The sequence below is a fragment of the Ranitomeya imitator genome, chromosome 2 (genome assembly GCF_032444005.1).
Source record: "Ranitomeya imitator isolate aRanImi1 chromosome 2, aRanImi1.pri, whole genome shotgun sequence".
In the NCBI taxonomy this organism is placed as follows: Eukaryota; Metazoa; Chordata; class Amphibia; order Anura; family Dendrobatidae; genus Ranitomeya; species Ranitomeya imitator.
In genome coordinates this window covers 198,670,567-198,693,362 of record NC_091283.1, presented here as the reverse complement: position 1 = coordinate 198,693,362, position 22,796 = coordinate 198,670,567, and the positions used below count along the sequence as shown (strand labels likewise).

Genomic DNA, 22,796 nt, shown 5'->3' with positions numbered 1-22,796 from the left:
AACTTTTGCTGCTTAAAAGTCACACAAAAAAAACCTGTTAAAAATAAAAAGAGCATTTTTGATTTTGTGCAAAGTTCATGGACCATTTTTGAAGAGTTTGGCGCAAAGAACATCAACAAATACCACAAGACAAAAAAAAAAAAAGAAAAAAAGAAAAGTGGCTTCAAGAAATTGCAAATGATTAATTAGGCCTGAAGTTTTGGGGGTGTTTTGGAGAGTTTATGCTCAGTGGCTTTGTGCACACGACACCTTAAAGACATCGGCATAGCTGCAGAGTTTTCCTAGGCAAAGCCACTTAGGTAAAAAGCCAGCGACCTTTTTGCTGAAACATCACCACTGGCAATTATGCCGTCATTTTAGCAGGACCTTCCCCACTGGCGTCTTTTCGCTTATGACTTCAGTATCCAAACCCTGAAGGAGTTAAAAAAAGAGACATAAGAAAGAACATGTGCACAGCAATGTCGTTTTTACATTACTGTGCATTATGTCAATTATTTAGGTGCTTTTTTTGGCTCTTTTTCAAGCGGAATCTAGACGGAATATACCATTAAGTGCACATAACCAGATTCCGCTCAAAATACTCGGTGTGCACAAAGCCTCATATTGCGAATGTCACAATGAATTTTGTTGTTTAAAAGGCAAAAAAGTGAAATGAGTGTCAAACCTTTACTTTTTCCACAATTAAATCCGCAGCAATATTTACCGCTGCGGCGGAATAGTGCAACTGTTATACTGTGCGGATCTATTACTAGTGATATGTCCAATCTAATTGCCCAAAACCACCACTAGCCGTTTTCCTTTACAAAACTAATAATAACCATCTGTCTACATTTGTCGGCATTTTCTTTGACACAACTGACAAGGAGAACACGTAAAACAAACACACAAAAGCTAAAAGGCACAGAAATGAAGTCATAGGCTGCAACCTCAGCAAGGGATTGCTTAATGACCTCTCTGACCCTAATGAGTAAAGTGTGAATCCATTCATACTGATGGTGCTACGCCAGATAAGCCCGAGAATTTATTAAGTGCACCTAGGACAAGCGCCAAGAACAGAAGATGATTTATATTTATGGCTTGTGTAATCAATGTGCTGGTAAGATGAATGTGCTCTCTCGCCACACTAAACACACCATTGTTAATTTTTACAGCACTCACTTCCTTATAAATTATAGGATTGGAGCTATAATAACTGAAATCATAATAGCAAATTGCATAAGCAGCAATTTCTCAGGAAAATGTACGAGTATTAGTGACAGGAGAGCGTGCGCTGATAAGGTCTTATTCGAGCATGCTCGTGTCCTAATCAAGTGTTTTCGATGTGCTCGAAAAAAATGCTCGAGTCGCCGTGGCTGTTCGACAGCACATGCAGGGATTGCCTAACAAACAGGAAATCCCCACTTGAGTTATGGCTGTCGAACAGGAACAAGAGACATGCAACCGTGCCAACTCGAGCATTTCTTTCGAGCACTCCGAAAATGCTCGATTAAGACATGAGAATGCTCCATAACACCTTATCCAAAGACACTCACTCATCACTAATGAGTAACCACTGATTTTTGCAGCTGAAATGCCAAGGATTTGCTTAAAGCCCCCCATACACTTTGGATGGCAGATAGTTTGCTCACTCTTCTGAGCGCTCCTATGTACTTCATGAGAGAGTCGTGGCCAGACATCTCTGGAGGTGACTTATCACTTAAGAGAGCAAAAGGTAATTGGACATGCCGGAACCATATCTCCTTCACTACTCATCTATCCGGGGGCCCCATACACTTAAGGCCGGAGCCCAGTCTCTGACAATGGGTGGAGGCCAGCTTGACTATGGGTTGGAGGAACGTGGGAATTGTTTTAGAGGGCAGGGGTGAGGTTGCGTATAGGGGTATAAAAGGGTCGTAAGGGGTGGGATGTCACTTCCCGTCAGGTTGGCACATTTGTGGTCCTGCCCGTCCTCCCTATTTTCTATTTTATTTTACTATGGGTTTTGGTATTATCAAGGACAGTTAGGGGTCATGGTGGCTATAGTTGGATGGGGGGTAGGCCTTGAATTTGACTCTAAATTGGTCCATTTGGATATAGATTCCTCAGTTGTCAAAGATTGTTAGTCTGGAGATTGTTGAGGGGACTTGTGGAAATGTAATGTCGGCTTCCTGGAAGTTTGATATCGGAAAAGGAACCCTTTGGATTATGGTGCTCTCAAGCCTGTGAGGTTACGGCTGGGAGTGGTTATGGTTTACGAGGTTGCTTTTGGTAATCACCAGATCTCGTAGCTTCAAGGACCTTACCAATCACACCTTTTATTACATATCTGTTAAAAATAAAGGCTGCTGTGGACAAATAATCCAAACTTAAATGTCAGTGTTTTATTGGTTATTCGGGTGGTGGGGTGGAAGAGTATAGCCGGTAAGGGGCAGGAGACTTTGTGTGGTCACTGGAATTTCGAAAGTACCAGAGTCAGCCAAAATGTTAGCCAACCCCATAAAATGTCAGTGAACTATGGGAGAGATTTACCACGCAAAAAAATGCATTCTTCATTTAAAAAAGAACACATTGCTAAAATCACATCACTAAGCCAACAAGTAACATCATAAACATTAAACTAAGGCGCACTAAATAAAAGCGAGCAGGTCCTAAAAGCTCAAAATACTCCGGTTGTAAACCGTTTATTAGTTATGCGCTCACAGTCTTTTTGCTGAGTTTTTAGAGCCGAAACCTCTATGTTTTTGAGGAGTTTTGAGACTTGGAAAATTTTTGGTCAATTTCCGCTCCAAAAACTTCCTAAAAAAAAAATCACAGTGTGCCCAAAGTTGTTTAAGGAAATTTTCTTTTGAGTTCCTTTTGGCCTAATAAAATTATATATGATATTTGGTCATTTCAGACTTTCTGGATCAATGGATGCCAAAAAAAAGTTTATTTCTGTAGATGTTCAGGAATTATTTAAGTTTTTTAAGGTGTGAATTTCAGCTTTCCCAAATGTTGCAGTTTGTCTACATAGAATATCCAATGGCAGTCCCAGAAAGCCAACTTGCGAAAACACTCCTAAGCTTTTCAAGAAGGTTCGTGAATTATGTGCAAACATCAGTTTAAGACAGAAACACAAGAGAACACGTTCTGCTTGAGCTGAAAAACCAACAGCCTCCATTGTGTGTCAAGATCTAGCTGGATTAACTCGGTATTCATTGTGTTGAGTAGATTATACTAGCAAAAACAGACAAAAATCAGAAGCATTTTTTTTCCCCAGGAAATTCTTGCTAAAATAAATATGTCACCGACTTGATTGACAATTTTTACACAACAGTAACATACGCTATGCCTTTGAGCATAAAATAGGTTCATTTTCATTGTGAGGCTCCTGGGTTGTTCCATTTTCACATACTATTAGGCTTCTTTCCATCATTCCATCCATATTTGTTTCTACTGTTTTTGCAAAAGTGACACAAATCCATCAGAGTTTCTGCACCTAGTTCTGACGGCTCTCACTGCTCTCCTGCCTTCGTTCAGTGTTCGGGCTTCTTACATATCCACGGGCTGACCATAGGTAAAATGGAGCACATGGACCTAAGCGAGTCAATGGTGTGATACTGATTCGCGTGCAAAAAAAATAAAAATCACTCCACTCCCTAGTCTGATACGTTTTTTTAGGCCATAATCATCAATTAAACTTAATGGGAGTGTTAAAAAAAAAAATTATGGATCCAGTGAAAGTATTAACTCGATTTGGTCTGATATTTTAAATTGTTGATATATAAAATGGATGGCATAGGGATGGAAAAAAATGAACATATTGATAAAAAAATTGTCCTTTTTTTTGTTTAAGAAATGGGCAATTTTTTATACACTTGTCTAAAGCTGGCCATGGGGCTCATTAAGACGTCTCGAAAGAAAAAAACAGACCAATTTTCATACATTTTTGCTTAGTGTGTCAGGTAAACCATCAGTTTTAGTAATTTTTGTATACCAGGTGGTCGTTCATGCTTCTCCTACCAAGCAAACATAAAAAGGGACCGCACACAGATGCTATTAGAATGGCATCCAAATGTTGTCCGATTTTTTTCATGGTACTAGAGACTAGCATTGGTGATTGTGATCCTAAACACGACTCAAAAATAGACAAGTGTTGTTGGCTCGCAAAAAAAACAAAACAAAAGATACTCCTTGTAGTTTATGGGTAGGAGTTCAATTCATCTGTGAAAATCAGTGACAACACTTGTACGTGAGTAACAAATATCTAAATAAGTCCTTAGAGAAAGCAAGGAGTGAGCTGTACTGAGATCTCCACAATGTGGACAGTGGAGAAAGCATATGTATACATGTTAATCCAATTGACCTAAAAGCAAAAGAAAGCATGTAGAGTCTCATGGAGGGCAGAAAAGAAAGGCCATAAATAAGGAATAAAGGCCGTAAATAAGGAGGAAAGCACATGAAGAGGAAATAAGCAAAGTATAGATGCTGGGCTGATATATGAGCTAATGAGGACAACAGCACCCTGGTTACACAAAGATCTCTGGGAAACACACTCCCACAATAGGAAAATCTGAAATGTATATACAGAAAGTACATGACTATATACAACTTCCTTTTATTTTTTTTTAAATTTTACTGTGAGATACAAGTATAGATAAATCAACTGATTCCTCTTAATATAAACGCAGTTATTTATTTTATTCTTGCGGATCACAATGCTAAACCAGTGCTTTGTACTCGTCATTCTCAGCATAGATGGAGATCCCAAAAGTCAGTCCCCAACCTATCATAATCAAATCGCATATCCAAATATGAGACAAAAAACCTCATTAAACAGACAGACTTGTAAAAAAAATAAATAAAAAAGGATGCTTGCCAACGGGCTGTATCTGGTACAGCATCTATATCCCACATTACTTGGCACTGTTTCTGTGGGGGTAAAAGAAGAAACTGTAGACACCCCTCTTTCACCCCTGTCATTTATGGCAAATGGTTGATTTGGTGAAAGCTGCAGCCGGTCAGATATTTCCTCTGCAATAGCTGCTACCTGAAAAATGCATTATTACATGTCCTAATAGGGCATATAGACAGGGGTTGTCTTTAAAGATAATGCTTTTAACAGGAGACCTGCCACTTTCTAAAAAAAATTGAGTTAAATACCTTATAAAATCACTGAGTTCCCCTGATTCTAGAGCTCTTTTCCGTTTCATGCTGCGTTGCTCCTTTGCAGAAATATTGATATTTGTTTCTTATGGATCGCACTATGTGAAATCTCTGCTTGCAGTCCAACCTTGCGTTTTTCCAGTCTTCTCCGGGGGCATGCACTTTCACTCCTTCCTCCCAGATGTTGCCAATTACAGCATCCTGAAATGTGGGGTGAAAGTGCACGCCCCCACGGAGGCCTCTGATACGCCTGATTGGACTGCAAGCAGAGATTTCACCTACTGCCCTCTAGAAGAAACAAATATGAATATCTCTGCAATGGAGCGACATAGAGAGAAATGGGAAAAAGCATCAGAATCAGGGGATCTCAGGGTTTTTTACAAGGCATTTTGTTTTTTTGAGCAAGTGACAGTTTATTTTCAAATACTTCTCTTGCGTTATTGCAATAATATCAGCTTCATTTATGTCTTGCAAGACACCACGGCAGAAATTAAGAAATAATATTTTATACTAATCTATCAGCCATCATATACACATTACTGCCCAGGGTGGACCACCTACACGTTGACTGCTTGCCCGACAATAGTTTCTCACTCTTAATAATGTCTTAATACTCCCCCCCCCATTCTCGTAAATCAGCATCTGAAAAACAATGCAAAAAAATATCCACAAATATAAAAGAAATATGCAAAAAATCAGAAGTGTGTTCTAAAAAGCCAAAAGGACGTCTGCCTTGGAGGTTTGGGAATATGCAACGAATCTCCTACGATGGAAGCGCTCCTTCTACCTTGGAAACTACGGGAGCATTTCTCCTAGATAAGCCGATTCAGGTGTGATTAGAGCAAACATTCAATAACCGGGTAATCGTGCAGGACTGAATTGTGCTGGCGTCAGATTTTTTTCAGCGCAAGGTCATTTGTCTTCCCAAGAAAGGCTTGTCTGCGCGGCATTACATTATCGGACACACACGTATCTGAGTTATTACATTGCATTTCTAAGTCGCGGGCTGCCACAGGTGTTTCTGACAAATGTAAGGATGGACAACGTAATCTATTACCCCAATTCCTGCGTCTGGCGGCTCCACAAAAAGCTCGCTGTCCAGAAAACAAGAGCGAGAAACTGAACGCAAAAACTTCACAGTAAATAATGTTTGACCTGCCACCAAAATGTGTTCCTCGCCTATAAGTACGGATTAGAATTGTGAACACCTGTATGATAAATACTGACGGATGCAGAAAGAAGGAAGTTTGGTCCATTTGAATCCAATAATGTTAAGGTTTGTTCACACGTTGCAGAAAAAAAAAAAAACAACAACTTTTTTTATAGCCTCAGCAGAGGGAATGACATTTCTGGAACCCCATGCACCCGCTGATTTTTTTTTTATCCTTGCAGATTGGGACCAACATCAAAACTACAGCATGTGAATTCTTCATCAGCGCTTTTGTAGTGTTTTTTTTTAGCTATTCAATTGAATGGAACAAAAACGCAGGTAAAAAAGCATTAAAAACCCTACAAAAAACATGCGTATTTTATGCAACATTTTTCCTGACAATACTCTGGTTTTTGCTGCTAAAAAATCTGCTGCAAATACTCAACGTGCGCTCACTACCCTGCGACTGGAAACACATAGCGTTTCTATGCAGATTGAAGAGCACAAGGCCAGAAGTGTATCCAGCTGGATGGGGGTGTATGTCCTCCCTTATTCTTCCCACTTCTTCTGATTTAGGCTTAAAGGGAATCTGTCATTAGGATCAGCCTTCCTAATCCATCCATACAGGTATGTAGGTCACAGAAAGCTGAATAAAATGATACCTTGATATCTGCGATCCGATGTTTTATTCAAAAGAAATCCACATTTCTCTTACTATGCAAATGAGCGGTTAAGATCTATGGGCCGGACATAGATCTCCCTGAGAATCTGCCTCCAGAGATTAATATAAATGACAAGGGAGCGTTAGCAGTGTGAGACGTGTAATAACTGACAGTCCGCTCTCCTAATCTACATGTCTCACACTGGTAACTTCTGCTAACATTTACAATAAGCTCCGGAGGCAGATTGTAAGGGAGATCTATGTCCGGCCCATAGATCTTAACAGCTCATTTACACATTAAGAAAATGTTTATTTTTCTGAAATAGTACATCAGATCGCAGATATCAAGGCGTCATTTTATTCAGCTTCCTATGACCTACATGCCCATATAGACGGCTTAGGAGGGTTGATCCTTCTGACAAATTCCCTTTAAAGAGTCGGTCACCCCCAAATTGCATTTTAAACAAGGTACACTGTGATATATGAGACTTAAAACCCATACACTTCCAGTTGTATCAGTGTAGCGAACAGCATCAGCAGGAAGGAGAACATACGCGGGTATAGGCAGTGTCGGTGTGCACACATGCCGGCTGACTTTAGGCAGTGCTTGTTCTGGGAAGCGAGTGCTGTCAATCAGGATCAGTTTGAGACCCCAACGTGCAAAATGAGGGGGAGTATTGTTGCAACAAAAACTGCATATTTACTTCCAGCCTTAAGATTCATTCACACGTACAAATCTGCTGTGGCTTTTCAAATGCACATTTGTTTTTACTTTTATGTAAATGTTGCACCATAATCGGCAATAAAATCCTTGTTGCAAGCAACTTTTGATGCCAATTTGCTGCAGATTTCATCCTGAGCATTGCAAATGCGGAATAAAGATCCGTAGCTGAAATGTCTACTACAGATTATTCATACACAGTAAGTATATACATACAGGTGCTTCTCACAAAATTAGAATATCACCAAATTGTTAATTTCAGTTCTTCAATACAAAAAGTGAAACTCATATTACATACAGTCATTACACACAGAGTGATCCATTTCAAGTGTTTATTTCTGTTAATGTTGATGATTATGGCTTACAGCCAATGAAAACCCAAAAGTCATTATCTCAGTAAATTAGAATAATTAACAAAATACATCTGCAAAGGCTTCCTAAGCTTTTATAAAGGTCCCTTAGTCTATTTCCATAGCTCCACAATCATGGGGAAGACTGCTGACTTGACAGGTGTCCAGAAGGCAGTCACTGACACACTCCACAAGGAAGGGAAGCCACAAAAGGTTATTAATAAAGAAGCTGGCTGTTCACAGAGTGCTGTATCCAAGCATATTAATGGAAAGTTGAGTGGAAGGAAGAAGTGTGGTAGAAAAAGGTGCACAAGCAACCAGCATAACCGCAGCCTTGAAAGGATTGTTAAGAAAAGGCCATTCAAAAATTTGGGGGAGATTCACAAGGAGCAGACTGCTGCTGGAGTCATTGCTTCAAGAGCCACCACACACAGACGTATCCAGGACATGGGCTACATGTGTCACATTCCTTGTGTCAAGCCACTCATGACCAATAGGCAACGCCAGAAGCGTCTTACCTGGGCCAAGGAGAAAAAGAACTGGACTGTTGTCAGAGGTCCAAGGTGTTTTTTTCAGATGAAAGTAAATTTTGCATTTCATGTGGAAATCAAGGTCCCAGATTCTGGAGGAAGAGTGGAGAGGCCACAATCCAAGGCACTGAGGTCTAGTGTGAAGTCTCCACAATCAGTGATGGTTTGGGGAGCCATATCATCTGCTGGTGTAGGTCCACTGTGTTTTATCAAGACCAAAGTCAGCGCAGCCGTCTACCAAATAGTTATAGAGCACTTTATGCTTCACTCTGCCAACAAGATTTTTGGAGATGGAAATGTCATTCTACAGCAGGACTTGGCTCCTGTCCACACTGCCAAAACTACCAACACCTGGTGTAAAAAGAACTGCATCACTGTGCTTGATTGACAGCAAACTTGCCTGTCCTTAACCCCATAGAGAATCTATTGGGTATTGTCAAGAGGAAGATGAGAGACACAAGACCCAACAATGGAGACGAGCTGAAGGCTGCTATCAAAGCAACCTGGGCTTCCATAAGCCCTCAGCAGTGCCACAGGCTGATCGCCTCCATGCCACACCACATTGATGCAGTAATTGATGCAATAGGAGCCCGACCAAGTATTGAGTGCATTTACTGAACATACATTTCGGATTTTAAAATCATTTTTCAAGCTGGTGTTATAAAGTATTCTAATTTACTGAGATAATGACTTTTGGGTTTTCATTGGCTGTAAGCCATAACCATTAACATTAACAGAAATAAACACGTGAAGTAGATCAATCTGTTTGTAATGACTATATAATATAGGAGTTTCACTTCTTGTATTGAAGAACTGAAATAAATTCCCTTTTTGATGATATTATAATTTAGTGAGAGGCATTTGTATGTTTGGTAAATCTCATCCACATTGCGGCTACTCCAATACACTGAAGATCTTCTGTGTGTAAATCAAAAAATAAGCAGCTATGTGAAAACAGATGCTTAGGACATGAATCACTTTTTGTGCCAATTTTTTTTCTTTTAACTGTTGGATCCAAAAATAAGGAAAAAACTGTCATAAAAAAGTCCATGTGACACTCAGAGCTTTAAAGGGGGTTGTACAGTCACTTCACATTGATGACTGATCCATACGATACGTCATCAGTAAGAGATTGGCGTGGCACCACCATCGATCAGTTGTTATTTGCTCCAGGGGCTTCAGGATGGAAACACTTTGAATGCAGCTGTGCTTTGCACTTCCATCCAATGAGTTGGGAACTGCAGAATGGCTTCTATTCTTTTTAATAAGAGCTGTTCTGCAGCACCCAGCAGCAGCAGCTACACATCGAATGGAAATGAGCTTTGCATCTAGCGGCCGCAGGAGCTAATCGGTTGGGTGACGAGTCTTGAACCCTCACCGATCTCATACTTATGACCCATTCTATGGATAAGTTGTGACCAGACAACCTCTCTAAGGTGCCCACACACTGGATAAATGCCATCTTGTTGGCTGTAAATCGTCTCTTCAGAGAGGAAGAGGACTAGAATTCTATTCCCACCTATGTAGTCATGTGCAAGGCTCGTGGGAGAGTCGATATTGACTTTTAGGATTGCTAGAGTTCTACTCCTCTCTGAAGAATAGTTGCATAGTTCCCAGAGGAGCATTGCGGCTTAAAAGTCTCCTCACCTCGACATGTCAAGCTTGGCATGTCACTCGCCGCAAGGAGAAACGTTACCTCTTGGATCTTGTTGGCTGATGATCCAGTATGTAATTGTGGATACAAAAAACCACCATCACACTTTGTTTAATGTAAAAAAAATAAAAAATAATAATAATAAGGATAGTAATAGTAATAAGGATAGTAATAGTAATAAGGATAGTAATAGTAATAAGGATAGTAATAGTAATAAGGATAGTAATAATAATAATAATGTTAGTAATAAGGATAGTAAGGATAGCAATAATAATAATAACAATAATAATGATCGTAATAATAATAATAAGGATAGGAATAGTAATAAGGATAGTAATAATAATAATAATAATAATAATAATAAGGATAGGAATAGTAATAAGGATAGTAATAATAATAATAATGTTAGTAATAAGTATAGTGAGGATAGTAATAATAATAATAACAATAATAATGATAGTAATAATAATAAGGATAGGAATAGTAATAAGGATAGTAATAATAATAATAATGTTAGTAATAAGGATAGTGAGGATAGTAATAATAATAATGATAGTAATAATAATAAGGATAGGAATAATAATAATGATAGTAATAATAATAAGGATAGGAATAATAGCAATAATAATAAGGATAGTAATAATAATAATAAGGATAGTAATAATAATAATGATAGTAATAGTAATAAGGATATTAATATTAATAATAATAATAATAATAATGTTAGTAATAAGGATAGTAAGGATAGTAATAATAATGATAGTAATAATAATTAGGATAGGAATAATAGCAATAATAATAATAATAATAAGGATAGTAATGTTAGTAATAAGGATAGTAAGGATAGTAATAATAATAATAATGATAGTAATAATAATAATAAGGATAGGAATAATATCAATAATAATAATAATAATGATAGTAATAATAACAACGATAGTAATATCTTTGACCTCATCCAGATACTTGGATCCAATTTCTGCATTAAAAGAAAAGCTGCAACATTGATAAAAAAAAATAAAAAATAAAAAAAAAGGATTAGTAAAAGAAGGAGCCTGTCAAAACAATCCAGCACATACTGGTAATAAAACAATGCTTCATATTGCCATTTCTCCACAAAATGCTCTGTGCAAAGGCTTTTTTTTACGGCTGGTCTCACGGGATGCTGAAAACGTGGGATTGCGCAGAGCCAGGAAACTCTCCCCTCTTCTGGGCTGACTGCCTGAATTCCTCAAAAATTCACAAGCCAGAATGACTGATCCAGCCACTATATAGAATATACATTTTTTAAAGCCTCCTTGCCAAGTTAGTCAGAAGAGCTGAAAACATGTAGCAGCAGCTCTCCATTTGCACTGGATTGTGTTACCGCATTTCCAGCACTATTCTGTAACCCTCTAGGCTCATTTTTCTGTACTTTGGAGCAACCCTGGACCGAGCGCACCCGGAGACGAACCTGCTCCTTAACCCACCTGCTGTCAGATATTTAGCCGGCTGTGATCCCCGACGGCCTCATGCTGGGAGGCCACTTATCCTTGGAATTCAGTTTTTGGCTAGATTAATCGCCAAGTTATCACGTAAATTTACAATTCTATCGTTTTTCTAAGAAATGTACATTACGCCCATGCGACGGGTGTACGATGGGCGTATCGGAAGCTGCCCCACTAACAGACTTTTTACGCTGATGGCACCGTCCGGCCACAATGATGTCGGCATTCCAATGAGCACTGTTCACACTAGGATCGGGAGTTTTGTTCATAATGATACAAGTTGCAATCGTCCATTTATATAAAGGATTCCTTGTTTTTAATAATTTAAAGAGAATCCGTCAGCAGATTTTTGCTAATTAATCTGAGAGCAGCATACTATAGAGCAAGAGAGCCTTATTCCAGGGATGTATCATTTATTAGGCTGTGTGCTGTAGTTTCAATTCCCTAAGTGTTTTATCACCAGGAGGTATCATTGCAGGACTAGGTGTCACCTGCAGAGCAGTCAGGATAGGCTGTGTAACCCCGCCTCCACCACTGGTTGGAAGCTTGCTGGCTATCGACACAGAAATCTGCCAATCAGAGGTGTGGGCGGGGTTATACCCAGCTCAGCATTCTGACCACTGCTACATCTACAGCAGAGAAAACTGTGATCTTATCAAAACTGCAGCAAGCAGCCCAGTGAGTGACACATGACTAAAATCAGGCTTTCTGCCCCTACATCATGCTGCTCTCAGTTGCTCATTATTAGCCATCTTTGTAGCCAATTTGTAATCTTAGTGTGTATCTTTTGCAGTTTTTGTATTGATTACATGTGTTCACTGCCATTTCCTTCATACCTAATGCATGCTGTCTGTTCATTCGAGATTTCATGCTTTGTTTCAAAATGCAGGTGCCAGAGCGATCAGCTGATCACCTCGGGTACTTCAACTAGTAGACCTGGGAGTAATGAATTTTGCCAGGAAATGCTACCAATCGGATGAACAGTCGTTTATGTAATGTAAGGATGACGTGCATTTTTTTAAAAATTGCTTAGCTATGCATTTATTGCTCAAAAGAGCGCTCAATAAAAATGTCCTACCATTTTGAAGAGTATCTGTAAGTCATATATTCAGCTTGGAGCTTTTGTAAAATTGCTACAAATCCTTCAGAACGCCTGTTCCTTTTAATCACGGCGCTCTCTGCTCTCCTCTCCCTTCCCTTCTTTCAGTGTTAGAGATACAGGAAGGTTGTGCACAGATTTTCACACCATGGAGAGGGAGGAAAGTATCTCAGAGAGGGCAGAGAAAACAAGCCATATGAAAAGGAGGAAAGCACATCAAGAGGGAATAATTGGAAAGCTGATAATGAAGGACGGAAGTATCCTGCACACACGCAGACCTCACATCTAGCTTTTATTGCCGGGCGAAACACTCGCACAAGAGAAAATACTTACACTTGGATCAGGCAGCAAATTACTTATAAAAGGTACTGAAAATGAATATTGAAATGAAGTCTGCAGACAAACTTAATGGTTACCTTTAGTTAATAAAATTGCATTAACGTACGGTATGTAAAAAAAAAAAAAAAAAAAAAAATCACTTTAAGTCTGCCATAGCAGGAGCCGCTGGTAGAAAGCAAAAGCGATCTCCGTCCATACCTGCTAAAAAGTTGAGGGAGATGGCCAAGACTGGTGCAAAACATCAAAAGTCACACAATTTATGTGCAACCATGAAATCGGGCAAAAAAAAAAAAATTACAACTGTTCAAACAGTTTTTCCACCAAAAAACTGCCTTGGACTGAACGATCGACCCCTTATAGCACAAATTAGTGATTGTCCAAGATTGGACAGAAATGGGGCAGAGGCAGGTAATGCTGCAGAATAACAAAAGTAGCATTATTTGATGATCTGTAGCCATCAATCGGTTGCTCCGCTATGGTCTTCCTTTTCAGCGCTGCATCGGTGATGTCCCGCGCTGACTTTAGCAAGACCGTGAGACATCACCGATGTAGCGCTGAAAAGAAAGACCATTGTTGACTCAATACATTAACTTGACCATTTTTGAGTCTACCGCTGAGCCCAGTGATTGGTTGCAGTGGTCGTGTGCCAAAGACCGGCTCGGACTGGCCCACGGAGGAACAGGAGAATCCTCCGGTAGGCCGCCCATGTGAAGGACAAGCTCATGAGTAGCAGAAAAAGGTAAAATGTAATCATTCAAATTAATATTACATAAAGGCAAGTTAATCTGTGTACTAGGGTCCAGTTATTTTTGCGTGTACCTGAACAGTGGGCTCCAAGAATCAATGTTACTGGTAGGCCTCTGCCAACCCAGTCCGAAACTGGCAATAGGTGTCCAAACACCAGAGAGTGGTTACAATCTTTTGCCCAATCATGGCCGACCCCTTTATGTTCCACTTTCCCATTAGTTTCGATTGAAGCATGGAAGGTTAGAGTAGGAGAGGCTCCTCTCCGGAGGACGCGACACGTCAGTTCATCCCCTGCAGGGTAAAGCTCATTGCTGGGGGTCTCGATGTAGACGACACAAAGATAAATGTATTTCCAAAAAAAGGAATAGATGGATTCGGACCCCCATTAATCATCCTTTAATACAGAAACGCACCGTGGTATGTATCAGGCATGGATTTACAGAAAAAGAAAAATCTGCAAGACCCGGTCCGCTAAGCACCGAAGAATTACCGTGGCGGGGCAGAGCGTTATTGTCCTGCAGATGGGTGGAATGCCCTTCCTTGTTGATTCAGACTTTGTGGTGCCTGGAGATGCCAGGAAAGTCATTGTATGCCTGCCAGAAGAAAGTGAAATGCTTGCACAAGGCTCGCAATGTGAAAGAATAGACATGTACCTGGGAAAAAAACAACAACAAAGTTTACACTGAGCCACAAGCGTTAGAGCGTAGAGCGGAGCCGGTGAAGTTCTCAGCTTCAGGAAGTCATGGAAGAATAGTGGACCCGAGACCCCGACGGACGTTTTGCATCAATGGAGCAAAAAAAAAGGGTAGGGGCAGATTTACGGCTGCTCTAAATATAAAATGGAAAAGAACGGGCGACTGCGTGAGTCAAATGATTTTAGCCATCACATTTTAGACATGATGATATGGTGGAGTCAGTGATAAACGTAGAAAACAAACCTTCTGGTTCTGGTTCCTTGTTGATGGCATTTGCACATGAGGAAAACTTCATAAAGTTACTAAGAAGAATAGACCTTGTGATGAAGAACTGGATACTTAGTGCTCAACTATTTAAAAAAAAAATGTACGTGGAAATACACCATCAACGAGACTGTAGCTACTTTCCTGGTCAGAAGTCAAAAGCCGTAAAGGCCGCTTTTAGCAAAAGTATTAAACTCAGGAGAGAAGAAAAAAAAGTTTTACATAATGGAATTTGGATATTTTTAGCTTCTTTTTCAGACAGATATTATTCTTAATATTCTGAGTGATGTATTTGGGAAGGAACGGACGCAGCTGAGATGGCAGCAGATGTAGGCCATGGGGAAACAGAAGGTTACGCATGAGTGCGAATGGGACAGGCATTTTTTTTGTAGTGAGAATATCTCTGTAAGGCTACATCCCCCAAGTTTCTTCTCTTTTAACGGATCCATTGTTAAGAGTCAATGGTGTAATGATCACGGTGCGACCGGGCCTGTACGATAGCGGAACCCACCGGCTCTGTGCACTGCAATACATGGCACAGGCCAATCAGAGGCCGGCAGCAGACAACGGCGTGCCCGTCATGGGAACCACATGGCAGTGACTACTGCTCCGCCTATAGAAGAGAACGCCAGGCATCCTGGGGGCGGAGGAAGGTGAGAAGAGCTGGATTTTTTTTTTTTTTGTGGGGGGGGGGGAGTGGGGTTTATTTTATTTAAAATGTGTTGGAATGTAAAGGGGAACATTATTACTGGAAAGGGTTTAAGATGGGGACATTATTACAAGAAGGCGCCAGGATGAAGAACATTATTACTGGAAAGGGTCAAGATGGGGACATTATTATAGGAAGATGCCAAGATGGGGACATTATCAACAGGGTCCAGGATGGGGCACATTATTATAGGAAGGGACCAGGATGGGGAACATTATTATAAACAGGGTCCAGGATAGGGCACATTATTATAGGAAGGGACCAGGATGGGGAACATTATTGAAGGAAGGGACCAGGATGGGGCACATTATTATAAACAGGGTCCATGATAGGGCACATTATTATAGGAAGGGACCAGGACGGGGAACATTATTAAAGGAAGGGTTCAGGATGCTGGACATTATTACAGGAAGGGGGGCATTATAACTGGAAGGGGCCAGGATGGGGGACATTATTATAGAATGGACCCAAATTGGGGGACATTATTATAGAATGAGCTCAGGATGCTGGACATTATTACAGGAAGGGGGGCAATATAACTGGAAGGGTCCAGGATGGGGGTCATTATTATAGGGAGTGACAAGGATGGGGTCATTATTATAGGAAGGGACCAGGATAGGGACCATTATTAAAGGAAGGGTTCAGGATGCTGGACATTATTACAGGAAAGTGTGCATTATAACAGGAAGGGCCAGGATGGGGGACATTATTATAGAATGGACCCAAATTGGGGGACATTATTATAGAATGGGCTCAGGATGCTGGACATTATTACAGGAAGGGGGACAATATAACTGGAAGGGTCCTGGATGGGGGTCATTATTATAGGAGGGACAAGGATGGGGTCATTATTATAGGAAGGGACCAGGATAGGGACCATTATTAAAGGAAGGGTTCAGGATGCTGGACATTATTACAGGAAAGTGGGCATTATAACAGGAAGGGGCCAGGATGGGGGACATTATTATAGAATGGGTCCAAATTGAGGGATATTATTATAGAATGCAAGGAAAGTATAGATCGGTCGCAGGAGCGCAGAAAGGAAACTCGAACACCGGGTTATATTTGAACCCCAACGCGTTTCAACGTATAACTCCGTCTTCATCAGGTGGACATTTTATTGGTGGTGAGAAAGAGGCAGTATTTAAATATACGACAACCAATCGCAAGGCTATTACAATTACATATGCTACTGTATAGGTATAATAGATCATTATAAAACAGCTTAGACACAATGGCAAGTACACAGAGCATTAAAAAGACAGCAGAACTAACGCAACGAAGAACTATCGCATCAAAAAAACATAAAAACATGCCTCATGATAAGGATATTGAGGCAGTCTATCAATTTCTCTTAAACGATTCTTCTCTACCTTCCCAACAGAATGACCGGTCTACTCTTTCCTTGCTGTTGCGTCCTCCATTGGAGGTGTTCGGCTGGAAGCTGCGGGGGACTCTGCATCTTTTTTTCCCTTTCCCCCCTCTGAGTCTACCTCTTGGCGCTCCAATACCATACCGCCTACTACTGATTATTATTGAATGGGCTCAGGATGCTGGACATTATTACAGGAAGGGGTACATTATAACTGGAAGGGACCAGGATGGGGGACATTATCATAGACAGGGTCCAGGATAGGGGTCATCATTATAGGAAGGGACCAGGATGGGGAACATTATTAAAGGAAGGGTTCAAGATGCTGGACGGGGGGCATTATAACAGGAAGGGACCAGGATGGGGGACATTATTAAAGGAAGGGTTCAAGATGCTGGACGGGGGGCATTATAACAGGAAGGGACCAGGATGGGGAACATTATTGAAGGAAGGGTTCAAGATGCTGGATGGGGGACATTATTATACACAGGGTCCAGGATGGGGGTCATTATTATAGGAAGGGACCAGGATGGGGAACATTATTAAAGGAAGGGTTCAGGATGCTGGATGTTATTACAGGAAGGGGGGGGGATTATAACAGGAAGGAGCCAGGATGGGGGACATTATTAAAGGAAGGGTTCAAGATGCTGGACGGGGGGCATTATAACAGGAAGGGACCAGGATGGGGAACATTATTGAAGGAAGGGTTCAAGATGCTGGACAGGGGGCATTATAACAGGAAGGGACCAGGATGGGGAACATTATTAAAGGAAGGGTTCAGGATGCTGGACGTTATTACAGGAAGGGGGGAATTATAACAGGAAGGGGCCAGGATGGGGGACATTATTATAGAATGGGCTCAGGATGCTGGACATTATTACAGGAAGGGGCCAGGATGGGGGGGGACATTATTATAGAAAGGGACCAGGATGGGCGACGTTATATGATGGCGAACACATATGTCTTAATAGAATCTATAACGCTACAGGGGCCCATACATCTGACCAACATGCAGATGAGGGCCCAGATCCAAATTTTGAACATGGACGCCTTTGGAATCTAGTTACGGTAAGTCAGGATAAAAAAAAATGGATTAATGGATAAAAGGGTGGAAAACAAACAAAAAAAAAATATTGGTGCAATTCTGTCAGATGGTAACATACACGTGTAAATCTCGCCGAAGGCCGGGTACAGATGTTGAGTATTTGCAGCAGATTTTTCTACAACAAAAAAAAACAATGTCATGGCAGGAAAAACAATGCGCAAAATACGCGCTTTTTTTTTTTTTGCTTGAGTTTTTTCTTTTGTGTGTGTGTTTTTATGTGTTTTTTTTCCATTCATTTGAATGGGTGAAAATCACTGGAAAGGTGCTGAAGGAATGGACGAGCTGAGGATTTGAAAAACACTTTGATGGTTCAAACCTGCAAGGAAACAAATAAGCAGCGTGTGCATGAGCTTTCAGAAATATCATTCACTTTGCCGGTACTGTAAAATACTGTTTTTTTTTCTGCAGCAAAAACGCAGCATGTGAATAAGCCCTAAAGCAGTGTTGGAAATAGGCCCCATATGGTGCCACAAACAACGCCTCAGGATCCTCCATGTGCATAGAGCCAACATATGTCACAGATATCAGTGACGGTTGGATTCACAGTTTTCACTGCTGTGATCCAAAGCAAACGAAAGGTATTATTATTATTATTATTATTATTTATTATAGCGCCATTTTTTCCATGGCGCTTTGCATGTGAGGGTATAAACATATCCTCTCCACTATAGATCTAAAACTGCATGGAGAAAAAAAAAAACTCACAGCAGACAGGACAAAAATAAAAGCGAGCCAGCGTGGGCCTCGTCAAGAAATTTTGCACATCTTAATCCATTGCACTTTGAGTTAAAAAGTGGCCAGTTTTTGCTCTTATTTTATTCCGCTGACTATTCAGCCTTTCATATTTCTTTATATCCACCATTTGGTTGGAGAGATATTCACTTTTTTATTTAGCACTAACCTTTTTATGGTCTTTACAAAGGAAAAATGGGTGTCAGGACTCTTCGGGGGAGTGTCTTTAGGCTGCTCTTTGGGGGCGGTGCTAGGAGAAAAATGAAGAGCAGCCTAAAAGCCACGCCCCCAGAGAATCCTAAATACGTAGGCTCATATCTCTGCAACCATATGGCGGATTTAAAAAAAGAAAACAATGGAATACTCAGTGGAGGGGCGGGAATAAAATAAGAGCAAAAACGTGCCAGTTTTTCTTGCATGGTTCGGTTTAACATTGGTGTATGAAAAGCCAGTCTTCGTGTATGTTCACCTTTTAGACGGACTGAAATGGACGGTATCGTTGTCATCTTAACGGGACTCTGCAGCAGATTGGGCAATGTCCAAGAGGAAGATATATAGAAATGTATTGTGACGGGACGATTTTACCATTATCGTGTACTTGCCACTTTAGCGGCCGGTATTTATTAATCTCACCGGACATTGCTGTGAAAGTCACTTCTTCACTACAGAGAAAAACTTCATAAAAAAAAAAAACAGTTCCTAAGAAAAATATATCGGCATACATCACGAGCTTTATACCATGGAGAAAGCGGCTTTCCCTGTCCTTAGTTAACCTTATTATTGCAATGTACACCCAAGTTTGTACTGTGGAGGATCAACATTTCTAAGGTGTGCTCTGCTGTGAGAAATAACACTCGTCAGAATAATTTGTTTACATTACCAAAATACCAATTAATCGCATAAGTCGTAGAATTGGGCGTGACGTGGTTAAAGGTCAACGTCAAAGTCTCTTGACAGTTGGTGCTTTTAAAATTCTATGGAGAAGGGAGGAGCTAGAGGCCGACAGACATTCCGCAGAAACTACAAATACATTTCTCCATAGAATATTATGAGCACCAACTGTCACCTCCTTTATCTCAGTAATGGGGAAATCTGTCTTCACTGAATACATGGTATACCCATGAATTGAGTATTTTAAGAAAGAAAAAAATCAGTCCTGGAGGAAAATAAAATCGGATTTGTCTAATAAATATTACAAAGTTTCTTATTTTCACATGTACTATTAAAACAATAGATATATATATATATATATATATATATATATATATATATATATATATATATATATATAAAATAAATAAATAAAAAAGGTAAGTTTTGAGTTTCTGGAATGAAAAATCATGTACGGATTGATTTTTAGCTTTGATCTGTCACGTGATTTGAGCCGCCATTGTTTGGCGGGTGCACGTCTATGGCTCAAGCAATTTATCAATTACTACCAATGACTGGGAAAAAAAAAAGGCAACGCACCAGATATTTACCGTATCTGTTTTAAGCACCATGAAAAAAAAAAAAAACGCCAAAATCTACCAGTAAGGCTATGTGCACACGTTCAGGAAAACCCTGAAATTTTCTGCAAGAAATCTGCATGCGTTTTTTGCGTGTTTTTTGTGCGTTTTTTTTGCGGATTTTTTCCAATGCATTATATAGTGGGAAATCCGCCAAAAAATCCGCAAAATTAATGAACATGCTGCGTTTTTCACCGCGATGCGTTTTTTTTTTGTGGAAAAAACGCATCATGTGCACAAAAATTGCGGAATTCATTCTAAATGATGGGATGCATATTGTATGTTTTTTTTTGTGGGTTTTATAAAGTTTTTATAGCAAAAAAAAACGCAAAAAAACCCCACAAAACATCAGCAACGTGTGCACACAGCCTAAGGATTCTAATAAGTGCACTATAGCTTATCCATGGGTTTGTACATATTGTTCCATCCAGACTGACATCCCAATTACCAGTATAAATTGCGCTTTTACACACAGGGACATTTTGCTAGAAATATTTTAGGTTTTTTTTTTTACCCCTATGAAATTTGTTCTATTATATCTCATACTATATTGTTATTACATCCTACATTTTTATTCTTGGAAAGTGCCATAAATCTGTGCTGTCAATGCCTGGGGAAAACATGCTTCTTCCCTTTCTTAATGAGTAGGGTACGTCTCTGGAAACCTGACTCCTGGAGACAACCTATAATAAGTAAAACTTAATAGCGCTACCTTTCAGGACTTCGAAAAAAAAAGAAAAAAGTTATTTAAGTTTCAGGCTTTTCCACTAAGAAAAATACTCCTTTTATGTCCAGTTAGTTCTGAAAAAACGCTTCGGAACCTCCAAACTATATTTGTATTATTATATTTTTCAGTTACTGTAATTTGATGATTTTATGCCTTTTTTTTGCTCGGTATTATGAGCATGGTTTTGGTTATTGCGACTTTTTTTAAACATTTTTTTTTTGCGCAGTTTTACTAGGATAGTTGTACCCTAGTAGAGTACAAAATTTTATTTTATTTTTTTTTTGCATAGTCGAAGAGTAGCACGCAACGTCTTTGAGCGTGTTTGAAAGGTTTCGCGATTTATTGAGCTAAAAACGTGAAAAATAAAAAAGCCAAAAAAATAACCAAGCAGAAATTTGAATTCATTCATTCAGCATGTTGCACCCGTTTTAATTAATTTTCCAAAAAGTCTGCCAGTACAAATAAAAGAAAAACAAGAGAAAAAAAATCACTTTAAAAAAAATTGTAAATGATGAATTGAAGCCACAGTCTTGGTTGCATTATAAAAAAAAAAGCAAAAAAAAAGGAAAACATAAAAAATTCTAATGAGGTTCTTCGGGATTATAGGATGTTACATATATAGCAAGCGACGATCACGATACAGAAAGTCAATCCGTGCTTGTTCAGAACATTTATATTATGGGCCTTTATTAATTCGTGCAGATATTGTAATCAATCACCGCCAGTCTTGACAATCATGATTTTGTTTGTTGCGTCTTCGGCCATATGTATGGTAAAGCTAGAATGGTTTGCTTAGGATTAGAAAAATAACACTGCTTTCTTTCGTAAAGAGCATCTCAAATTGCAGCTCGGCTCTATTAAAGTGAATGAAGCTGAGCTGCAATACCACTCACTGCCCATTGTCAGGGGTGGCGCTATTTCTGAAAAAAAAAAAAAAAAAAGTCGTGTTATACTAACCCTGGACAACTCATTTATACTGTGAGAACTACCTGGACTATGCTAAGGGACTGCAGACATACAGCAGGACTCCATACAATTCTGTTCCTAGACATTATAGAAACAAGTGCTATCTGTTTAGAGTCAAGGGGGTGGTTCTTGTATCTCCTGGATTCCTCCAGGTCCGGCATTACAATACGGCACAAGTGGTTTGCAGCGCTCACACCTTCAGTTGTGTGCTGCGCATGCGCCACATGGAGCAGGATTGTAATGCCAGCACTACCTGACCCCCAAGAAGACCGCCTCCCCCCTCAACTTATTACAGGTATTGCATGCTAATTTACAAAGTTTTTTTTTTTCGTTTACGCTTTAAAGGCCCCACCTCAGAGAATTACTAAGCTACTTTAGAAAGCTATTATTTTCCTGTCCAACACAAACGTGGTAGTTCAAAAATAACACACTTGTTGACAGGTTACCTTTAAGTACTGGGTCATACCTGATCCTGAACCCGCTTTATACCGGCAGCTTCATTTTTTAATCCCTAGCTTCTAACTAGAGTCCGTCCGGCATCACATCTCTGACTTTCACAGTCCGAGTACAGACCACAATCTTCTGATCGGCCTTGGCTTTCCTGACACAGACTCAACAGCCTCATCTATGCCAATGAGGAGATCCACAGATAGTCTGGACGTCTGGGTCCATTCTTGGTCCGCGAATTTTGGACTAATGAAACTGGCCTTAAAAAGTTTATTATAAGACTACTTTTTTTTTTCTTTTTTTTTTTTTAACTATGGGCCTAATATTTACCTACCTGCCTATTGTGCCCGTCACCAATCTCTACCATCACAGAATGGTAACTGACCGCTCCTGTCGGCGATTCAGCAGC

The 22,796-nt window shown here is 39.9% G+C and overlaps 1 protein-coding gene across 3 annotated transcripts in view; it reads right to left on the bottom strand.

Moving 5' to 3' along the window:
* NEK6 (NIMA related kinase 6) overlaps window positions 1–22,796 on the bottom strand; it is a 238,731-nt gene that overhangs the window by 147,093 nt on the left and 68,842 nt on the right. The window lies entirely within an intron of this gene.